This window comes from Colobus angolensis, unplaced genomic scaffold, assembly GCF_000951035.1.
Source record: "Colobus angolensis palliatus isolate OR3802 unplaced genomic scaffold, Cang.pa_1.0 Scaffold79, whole genome shotgun sequence".
Classification (NCBI taxonomy): Eukaryota; Metazoa; Chordata; class Mammalia; order Primates; family Cercopithecidae; genus Colobus; species Colobus angolensis.
The window spans coordinates 1595603-1604416 of NW_012121709.1; the positions used below are offsets into that span (position 1 = coordinate 1595603).

At 47.3% G+C, this 8814-nt stretch overlaps 1 protein-coding gene across 1 annotated transcript in view; it reads left to right on the top strand.

Annotated features, from left to right (window-relative positions):
- SDSL (serine dehydratase-like) overlaps positions 1 to 7979 on the top strand; it is a 35659-nt gene extending 27680 nt beyond the window's left edge. The window contains exon 10 of the mRNA XM_011928694.1: positions 7949 to 7979. The gene's annotated coding sequence lies outside the window, so the exon portion shown is untranslated. The remainder of the gene's footprint in view (positions 1 to 7948) is intronic.
- Positions 7980 to 8814: the final 835 nt, after the last annotated feature.

Consider the following 8814-nt stretch of genomic DNA (forward strand, 5'->3'; position numbering starts at 1 on the left):
TTTTTGTGGTGAGTCTCCCTGTCACCCAGGCTGGAGTGCAGTGGCACAATTTCAGCTCACTGCAACCTCCACCTCCCAGGTTCGAGCAATTCTCCTGCTTCAGCCTCCTGAGTAGCTGAGATTACAAGAGCGCACCTCCACGTCTAACTACTTTTTCTGTCTTTGGTAGAGACGGGGTTTTACCCAGGTTGGCCAGAGTGGTTTTGAACTCCTGGTCTCAAAGTGATCCACCTGGCTTGGCTTCACAAAGTGCTGGGATTACAGACGTGAGCCACCGCGCCCAGCAGTTTCCTAATTTTCCATCCACCTTAGGGGCTTGGAAAATTACTCTGAGTTGGAGCCTCCTGCCTAACCTTCCTGGAGGCCTGGTAGAGCAAACATGCTGATGGCGAGGAGCATGGTGAGGTCCAGAGATGGGCAGCTGCTCACTCCAGGATGCCTGGTGTGGGGACCCAAGGGTCTTCCCACTTGCCTGGTGGGATGCTTTGTTCTCATGGGGATGTAGAGCAATTGATTGGGGACCTCCATGTCCAGCTCCTCCAGGGCTTTCTGGGTCAGACTGGACACCTCGTGTCCCATGGCAGGGGGATTTGGGAGATCCATTCTGGACCTGCACACCTATTTCCATTACTTTGTGTTTCTGGTTCATTTCGGAATGAACAAATGAGTGAGTATATCAGTTAGGGTTTGGTTCAATTTGACAATTCAAGAAACACAAGATAAGAGACTTAAACAGAATAGAAGTTTGTTTCCCTTTCACTTAAAAGTTTGGAAGTAAGGCTGGAAGCAGTGGCTCATGCTTTTAATTGCAGCACTTTGGGATGCTGAGGTGGGCAGATCACTTGAGGTTTGTAGTTTGAGACCAGCCTGACCAACATGGTGAGGCCCTGTCTCTACTAAAAATACAAAAATTAGCTGGGTGTGGTGGCCCATGCCTGTAATCCCAGCTACTTGGGAGGCTGAGGCAGGAGAATCACTTGAACCTGGAAGGTGGAGGCTGCAGGGAACCGAGATTGCGCCACTGTACTCTAGCCTAGGTGACAAAGGGAGACTCAAACAAACAAACAAAAAATAAATAAACAAATACAAGTTCAGAATTAAGCACTCCAAGGCTGGTGTTGTGTCCACTGGTGTCGGGGACTCAGACTCCTTTGCTCTGCCTGCATGGCCGTGACTGGCTTCCACTCCCATGGTCACCTCATGGTCCCAAGTGGATGCTGGAGAGACAGCCACTATATGCTAATCCCAGGCAGCGGGAAGGAGGAGGAGATGAAGAAGGGAAACTTCTTTCTCTTTAAGGACACTTAAATTAGTTGCTACACACTAATTCTGCTCATAGCTCATTGGTCAGAATTTAGTCATGTGCCGTAACTAGCTGCAAAGGTGGCTGAAAAATGTAGTCTCTATAAAAGTCATCTACGGTACTGAGCCAAAGTCAGAGGCTCTGCTATAGAGGAAGATGAATAGAACGGGCCAGGCACAGTGGCTCATTCCTGTAATCCCAGCACTTTGTGAGGCCAAGATGGGCAGGAGTTTGAGACCAGCCTGGGCAACATGGTGAAAACCCATCTCCACTAAAATTACAAGAATTAGCTGGACATGGTGGTGTGCTCTACCATGCTACTCGGGAGGCTAAGGCACGAGAATCACTGAACCCAGGAGGAGGAGGTTGCAGTGAGCCAAGATTGTGCCATTGCACTTCAGCCTGGGCGACAGAACAAAACTCTGCCTTAAAAAAAAAAAAAACCAAGAATAGAATGAATATTGAGGATGACAAGAAGTCTTTACCATATGGAGCAAATGTGTAAGGGTATAGGTTAACCTGCTATAATAAAAAGATCTAAAACTACAGTGTTATTTCAGGGCAGGTAGGGAGCTCTGCTCCACTAGGAAATACTGGGAACCAGGCAGGTTCTTTCTATTCTGTTGCTTCACCATATCTTGAAATATTGTTCTCATGTATCTGGTCAAAATTGGCGCATAATTACCAAGGCCGCAGTAAGGGGAAAGAGAAAGTAGAGGGCAAGATGTTTCCTTTTAAGGGCATTACCCGGATGTAGCACACTTCCCTTTTGCTCACAGCCCATTGGCCAAGACTCAATCACCCAGCTGTAAGAAAGTATGGGTAATGTAGTCTCTAGCTGGGAGGACACTTACCCAGCTAAAGCTCAGCGTTCAATTTCTAAGAAGAAGACTTGGGACTAGAGGGTAACTAGCAGTCTCTACTACAATGAAGAATGAAGGAGTGGATGAGTGAGTGGCTGTGGATGAGGAGGTGGGACTCCAGGTAAGCTAAAATCTCTCTGCTCTGGGATAAGCTGCCTGGAGGACCAGCTCCGGACTGATCTCTGTTTGATTGGGTAGCCCTGGGAAGTGCCCTGGAGGCTTAGACCAGGTCATGTGGTTTGCATGAAAAGGCAACAAGTTTGGATAAATTAAGAAGATGGAGTTAACACAACTCAGTGATTGATTGGGAAGGGGGTGGGCCAAGGGTGGCCTCCAAGTTTGGCTTGGGCAACCATCTGTGTAGATGTCTGAGAGGGGGGATCCAAAAGGAGAGAGTAAAAGGGGTTGGGGAATGAAGAGCCTAGGGATCCATCTGGTCATTTATTTAGCAAATATTTATTAAGCACCCACTCTGTGCCAGGCATACATACAGGATACAGCAAAAGCCCTGGCCTCAGGAAGCTTACATTCTAATGGAAAGAGACAGACAATGGCAAAGCCCCAAATAAAAATACACTGTGTCAGATACTGATAGGGGGTTTGAGGAAAGATGAGACAGGATAAGGGGAGAGAGAATGGCAAGAAAGGGGTGGGGGGCTATTTATTGTGTTGGAATATTTTCAACAAATCCTAAACATTACACTGTTTTACTCATCAAGTATATCAGTATGGATCTCTAACAGATAAGAAAAAAAAATTTCCTCCCTGGGCAACATAGAGAGACCCTGTCTCTACAAAAAACACAACATTTTAGCCAGGTGTTGTGACTCATGCCTGTAGTCCTCAGCTACTTGGGAGGCTGGGGCAGGAGGATCACTTAAGCCCATGAGTTCAAAGCTGCAGTGAGTTGTGATTGTGCTACTATACTCCAGCCTGGGTGACAAAACGAGATCTTGTCTTAAAAAAGAAAGACAAGATTGGGTGCGGTGGCTCACTCCTGTAATGCCAGCACTTTGGGAGGCTGAGGCCAAGGTCAGGAGTTTGAGACCAGCCTGACCAATATGGTGAAACCCCATCTCTACTAAAAATACACAAATTAGCTGGCTGTGGTGGCACACACCTGTAATCCTAGCTACTTGGGAGGCTGAGGCAGGAGAATTGCTAAGACCTGGGAGGCTGAGGTTGTAGTGAGCTGAGATTGCATCACTGTACTCCAACCTGGGCAACAAAAACACAACTCCATCTGAAAAAAAACACAACAAAACAAAACCCAGAAACCGGGGTTGGGGGGTGGTAGGGGAGTGGAGAGAGAGGGAGGGAGGGAGAGAGAGAGAGAGAGAGAGAGAATTAGTTTGTTGGATCAGAATTTAAAATAGTCTTCATGTTGCATTTTGTTTTTGTTTTAAAAACAGAGCGAAGGTCTTGATATATTGCCCAAACTGGTTTCTAACTCCTGGGCTCAAGTGATCTTGCCTCAGCCTCCCAAAGTGCTGGGATTACAGCCATGAGCCACCGCACCTGGCCCATGTTGTGTTTGATTGCTCCATTTCTTACATCTCAATCTATTACAGTTAGCTGAGAGAGAGAGTGATCAAAGAAGGCCTCTTTGAAAAGGTGAAGTTCGAGCTGAGGCTGGAAGGAAATGAAGGAGGAGGCATGTGGGTCATGCAGGGGAAACAGCATGTGCAAATGTCCTGGGGTGAGAATGTGCGAGGAGGCCAGGGTGGCTGCAGGGAAGGGGTGAGGGGAGAATAATAGAAGATAATAGAAGACAGACAGAGCATGGGGGAGGGGTCAACACAAAGGATACCGGATCATGAAAGGCCTTGCAGGGCTTTGGTTCTTCCTGAGCATGAGGGAAGTCCTGGAAGAGTTCAGCGTGAGACATCTCCCCTGCCTGCCTCCCTTCAGCCTTGATTTCCATGTCCTGTCCTGGGCATCCTTTGCCTCTGCAGTGGACATTACTGGTGCCCTCCACTCCTGGATTCAGATCCTTAAACCAGGTAGGTGCAATCATCCCCCAGCCGCTGGGATGTGTTGGCTGCTAACAGACTTCAGCTGCACCCTGTCCAGAGAATTACCCATGGGGGTCCCCTTGTCCAGAGATGTGTGGGGTCACAGCTGCCTGTGGGTGGCCCACAGCCAGTGACTGGCTAATATAGGCATATATTAATAAAAAATACAGACAGCCCCTCCTGGGCTGGGCGCAGTGGCCCATACCTGTAATCCCAGAACTTTGGGAGGCCGAGGTGGGCGGATCACCTGAGGTCAGGAGTTCGAGACTGGCCGACATGGTGAAACCCCATCTCTACTAAAAATACAAAAAATTAGCCAGGCATGGTGGCAGGCGCCTGTAGTCCCGGTTACTTGAGAAACTGAGGCACAATACTCACTTGAACCTGGGAGGCGGAGGTTGCAGTGAGCTGAGATTGTGCCACTGCACTCCAGCCTGGGTGACAGAGCAAGACTCTGTCTGGAAGAAAACGAAGAAGAAGAAGAAAGAAGAAAGAAGAGGGAAAAGCAGATCCCCTCATTTCAAAGTGGGGCAACCCCATGGGTACCATTCAGGGTCCAGACTCCACCTGAACTCGTGTCTGAGCCTGGCTTCCCCCCCATCTCTCTATTCTGCTCCTCTCATTCATTCTAGTGGGAGCCCCTCCGCCTTAGTAAGCCATGTGCCCCGAATCCCCATCTCAGCCTCTGCTTGTAGAAAACCCAATGTAAATGAGCACTCTCCACCTTACCCCTGTCCCATTGGCCTCTCTCTTCCCCGGTGTTTGTGCTTTTTAAACTCCACCAAAAATGTCACGGGCAGGTTTCTTGCTTTGCTTCCAAACTCCCTGATAAATTCCGCTGGCTGGGCAACCCCAGGAGAGGTTTTCTGGAGCAAGAAACCCCATAAATCACCCCGCTGCCACTCCGGTGTGGGCAATATCTTATGTAAAAAGGTGTTTCCTGGGAGCGCCGCAGGCAGGAGAATCCTATTACAAGCCGCCCCATTAATTATAAAGAGTCAAGTCGACCCTTTCCTGCGATTTTTTATCTTAAGTCCGAAAACTGATTACCTTCACCAATCCTTCCCCTTCCAAAAAGATCTAAAAAATAAAATAAATGTTTGAAGAACAAATATCAAACTTTCTCCTTTTAGGGTAGAGCCAGCAGAGAGAGAGGCGAGTGAGAAAAGACCTTTTTTATGTTCTTTTAAGGTAAAAGTGAATGGGGACTTAGCCTGTGTGTGGCATATTTCTTTGACTACCTCAGCTCTTGGAGGTGGGTTCTATAATTTGACCCATATTACAGATGAAGAAAACTGAGGTTAAACTGAAATTACATGGTTGGCCCATTCTTCTGAGATGGTGAGACGGGCAGAAAATAGGCCAGCCAGGTATATAAAAATATGGGTTCAAATCCCACCTCTGCTCCCTACTAGCTAGGACCCTGAGCAGGTGCATTCACCTCTCTGAGCCTCAGTTTCCTTTGCTGCTTAATGGGGAATGAAAGCATCCCTCAAAGGCTTCCAGGGAGAAGATGCACCATTGTGTGCACAAAAGACACCAACAGACTCGTCCCTCACCTGAGGGAAGCAGCAGCCTCCCCCCAGCCTCCCTGCTGCTAGTCTTCAGGCTGGTACCCCTAATTTGATTGCCACCCAGAAGCCAGAAGTCAGGGTAGTCTTTTTTGTTTGTTTCGTCAGAGCCTTGCTCTGTTGCCCACGCTGGTGTGCAGCGGTGCGATCATGGTTCATTGCAGCCTTGGACTCTTGGGCTCAAACAATCCTCCTGCCTCAGCCTCTGGAGTAGCTTGGACCATAGGTGTGCAACACACCCACCTCCTAGCTTATTACAAAATTTATATACATATAATATATGTAATATGTAATATATAATATGTTATATGTAAAGATATAATATATAACAATATGCAATATATATTATGTGTAATACATACAATACATATAATATATGTAATATATGTAATATGTATATATTATATATATATTTTGGGGGGGCAGGCATGGTGGCTCATGCCTGTAATTCCAGCAGTTTGGGAGGCTGAAGTGAATGGATCACGTGAGCCCAGGAATTTGAGACCATCCTGGGCAACCTAGCAAGACCCTGTCTCCACAAATAATAACAAGATTAGCCCAATGTCATGTCACATGTCTATCGTTCCAGCTATTTCAGAGGCTGAGGTGGAAGGATTGCTTGAGCCTGGGAGGTTGAGGGTGCAGTGAGCTGTGATTGCATCACTGCACTCCAGCCTGGGCAGCAGAGTGAGACCCTGTCTCAAAAACCAAAACCAAAACCAAAACCAAAGAACTATTTGTTTTTGTTACTCAGCTTTTGGTGCCCCCGCTACATTTTGCACTCAAGGTGTGTACCCCACTTGTACTCTGGGCCATCCTTGCCGAGTACCCCTCCCATCACCCAGTTTCTCAATCTCATCACTCTCTTTTCCTACCATGATTTGAAGTTATTGCTCCCTTTCTCCTTTGGTTACTGTCTGTATCACCTCATAGAATATTAGCTCTGTGGGGATTGGGACCAAAGTCTATTCTACTTACGCGGAGCCCAGGAAGTCCAGCGAGTGCCTAGTGTACACTAAGCCATTAAAAAATGTTTGCTGAATAATCGAATGAATGAACAAATGAAGAGAAAGTTCAGGAAGTCAGGCATCGCCTTTCTTTTTTTCTTTTTTTGAGAGACAGGGTCTTGCTCTGTAGCCCAGGCTGGAGTGCTGTAGAGTGAGCATAACTCACTGCAGCCTCAACCTGAAATCAGACAAGTCAGAGGTCTGCACAGCTTGGCTCCAGGGTCTTTGGTGCACTTTCCACCCACATACTTCAGATGAAGAGACTGAGGCCCAGAGAGGGTAAGTAACCTTGTCGCAGTCACACAGCACAAACATGGCAAAGCCAGTGCCAAACTGAAAATCCCATGGGGCTATGTGGTTACTACAGAGAGAGCTCCGGTGACCTGGAGTGGGCCAGCTGGGGACCAGCTGTCTCTGAGTAGGCATATTCCTGAAATATCATCCCCAAACCCATATTGCAACCTAGGGTTTTGCCAGATCCCCATGAGTCATCTTTTTTTTTTTTTTTTCCCCTATTGAGGCAGGGTCTTGCTCTGTTGCCCAGGCTGGCGTGCAGTGAAGTGATTATAGCTCACTGCAGCCTGAACCTCCTGGGCTCCAGGGATCCTCCCACCTCAACCTCCCAAGTAGCTGGGATCACAGGCATTCACCACCATGCCAGGCTGATTTTTACATTTTTTTGTAGAGATTGAGTCTCACTGTGTTGTCCAGGCTAGTCTCGAACTCCTGGGCTCAAAAGATTCTCCTGCTTCAGCCTCCCAAAGTGCTGGGATTACAGGTATGCAACATGGTGCCTGGCCTCATGCATCCTCTTTACTATTCCCTCATTTGCATTTTTCTTGAAGCTTTCAATATGGTTAGAAAGAAAATGGTATCACCACTCTAAATGGAGAAACAGTATCACTTCCCAGAATTAGATACTATGTATGGAAATAGATACAATGAAAAACAAAACTATATCATTATATGGTTACTAGCTTCTGCCCACCAAGTCTCCAAGCCTGAGCCTCTGGTCGCCTGGATAAGCAAGTGTTATACGGCACTTAAGACATGCTAAACCCCAACAGAGATTCTCCTTAAAACAATCAGAAGTGCTGAAGGAGAGCTGGAAGGAGCGTGACTTCCTCACAGAATGTTAGGCATCTCTGAAAATACCTGGTTCTCCAGGGGTACCCGTCCCACACTTTAGGAAACGCTGCCTTGGTGGGAGCATCACATAATGAGGCTGATCTTTATTTCAGGGACCACCCCTGCCAAAAAAAGGGTGCAAAGCAAACTCTTTCTTCAACAACATCTGCAGTCAGAAGCTAAAGTCAGACAACCTGCAACTGGTATTATAACACAGACTCTCAAACACTCTTCGTTAGGCATGGGGTTTCGTGTTTAGCTGGGCTTCAGTCTTCCTTAAATCCCGGAGTATAACAAAACTGTATTTTGTTTCCTTCAGATTTTTGTTTGTTTGTTTGTTTGTTTTTGGAGACAGAGTCTGCTCTGTTGCCCAGGCTGGAATGCAGTGATGGGATCTTGGTTAACTGCAACCTCTGCCTCCTAGGTTCAAGTGATTCTTGTGCCTCAGCCTCCTGAGTAGCTGGGATTACAGGCGTGCACCACCACGCCTGGCTAATTTTTGTACTTTTAGTAGAGATGGAGTTTCACCAAGTTGGCCAGGTTGGTCTTGAACTCCCAACCTCAAGTGATCTGCCTGCCTCAGCCTCCCAAAGTGCTGGAAATACAGATGTGAGCCACCATGCCTGGCCTTTTCTTCATTTGTTTTCTTTTGTTTTGTTTTGAGACGGAGTCTCTCTCTGTCACCCAGGCTGGAGTGTAGTGGCATGATCTCAGCTTGCTGCAACCTCTGCCTTCTGAGTTCAAGTGATTCTCCTGTCTCAGCCTCCCAAGTAGCTGGGATTACATGCGTGCACCACTACGCCCAGCTAATTTCTGTATTTTTAGTAGAGACGGGGTTTCATCATGTTGGCTAGGCCGGTCTCGAACTCCTGACCTCAAGTGATCCACCTACCTCAGCCTCCCAAAGTGTTGAGATTACAGGCGTGA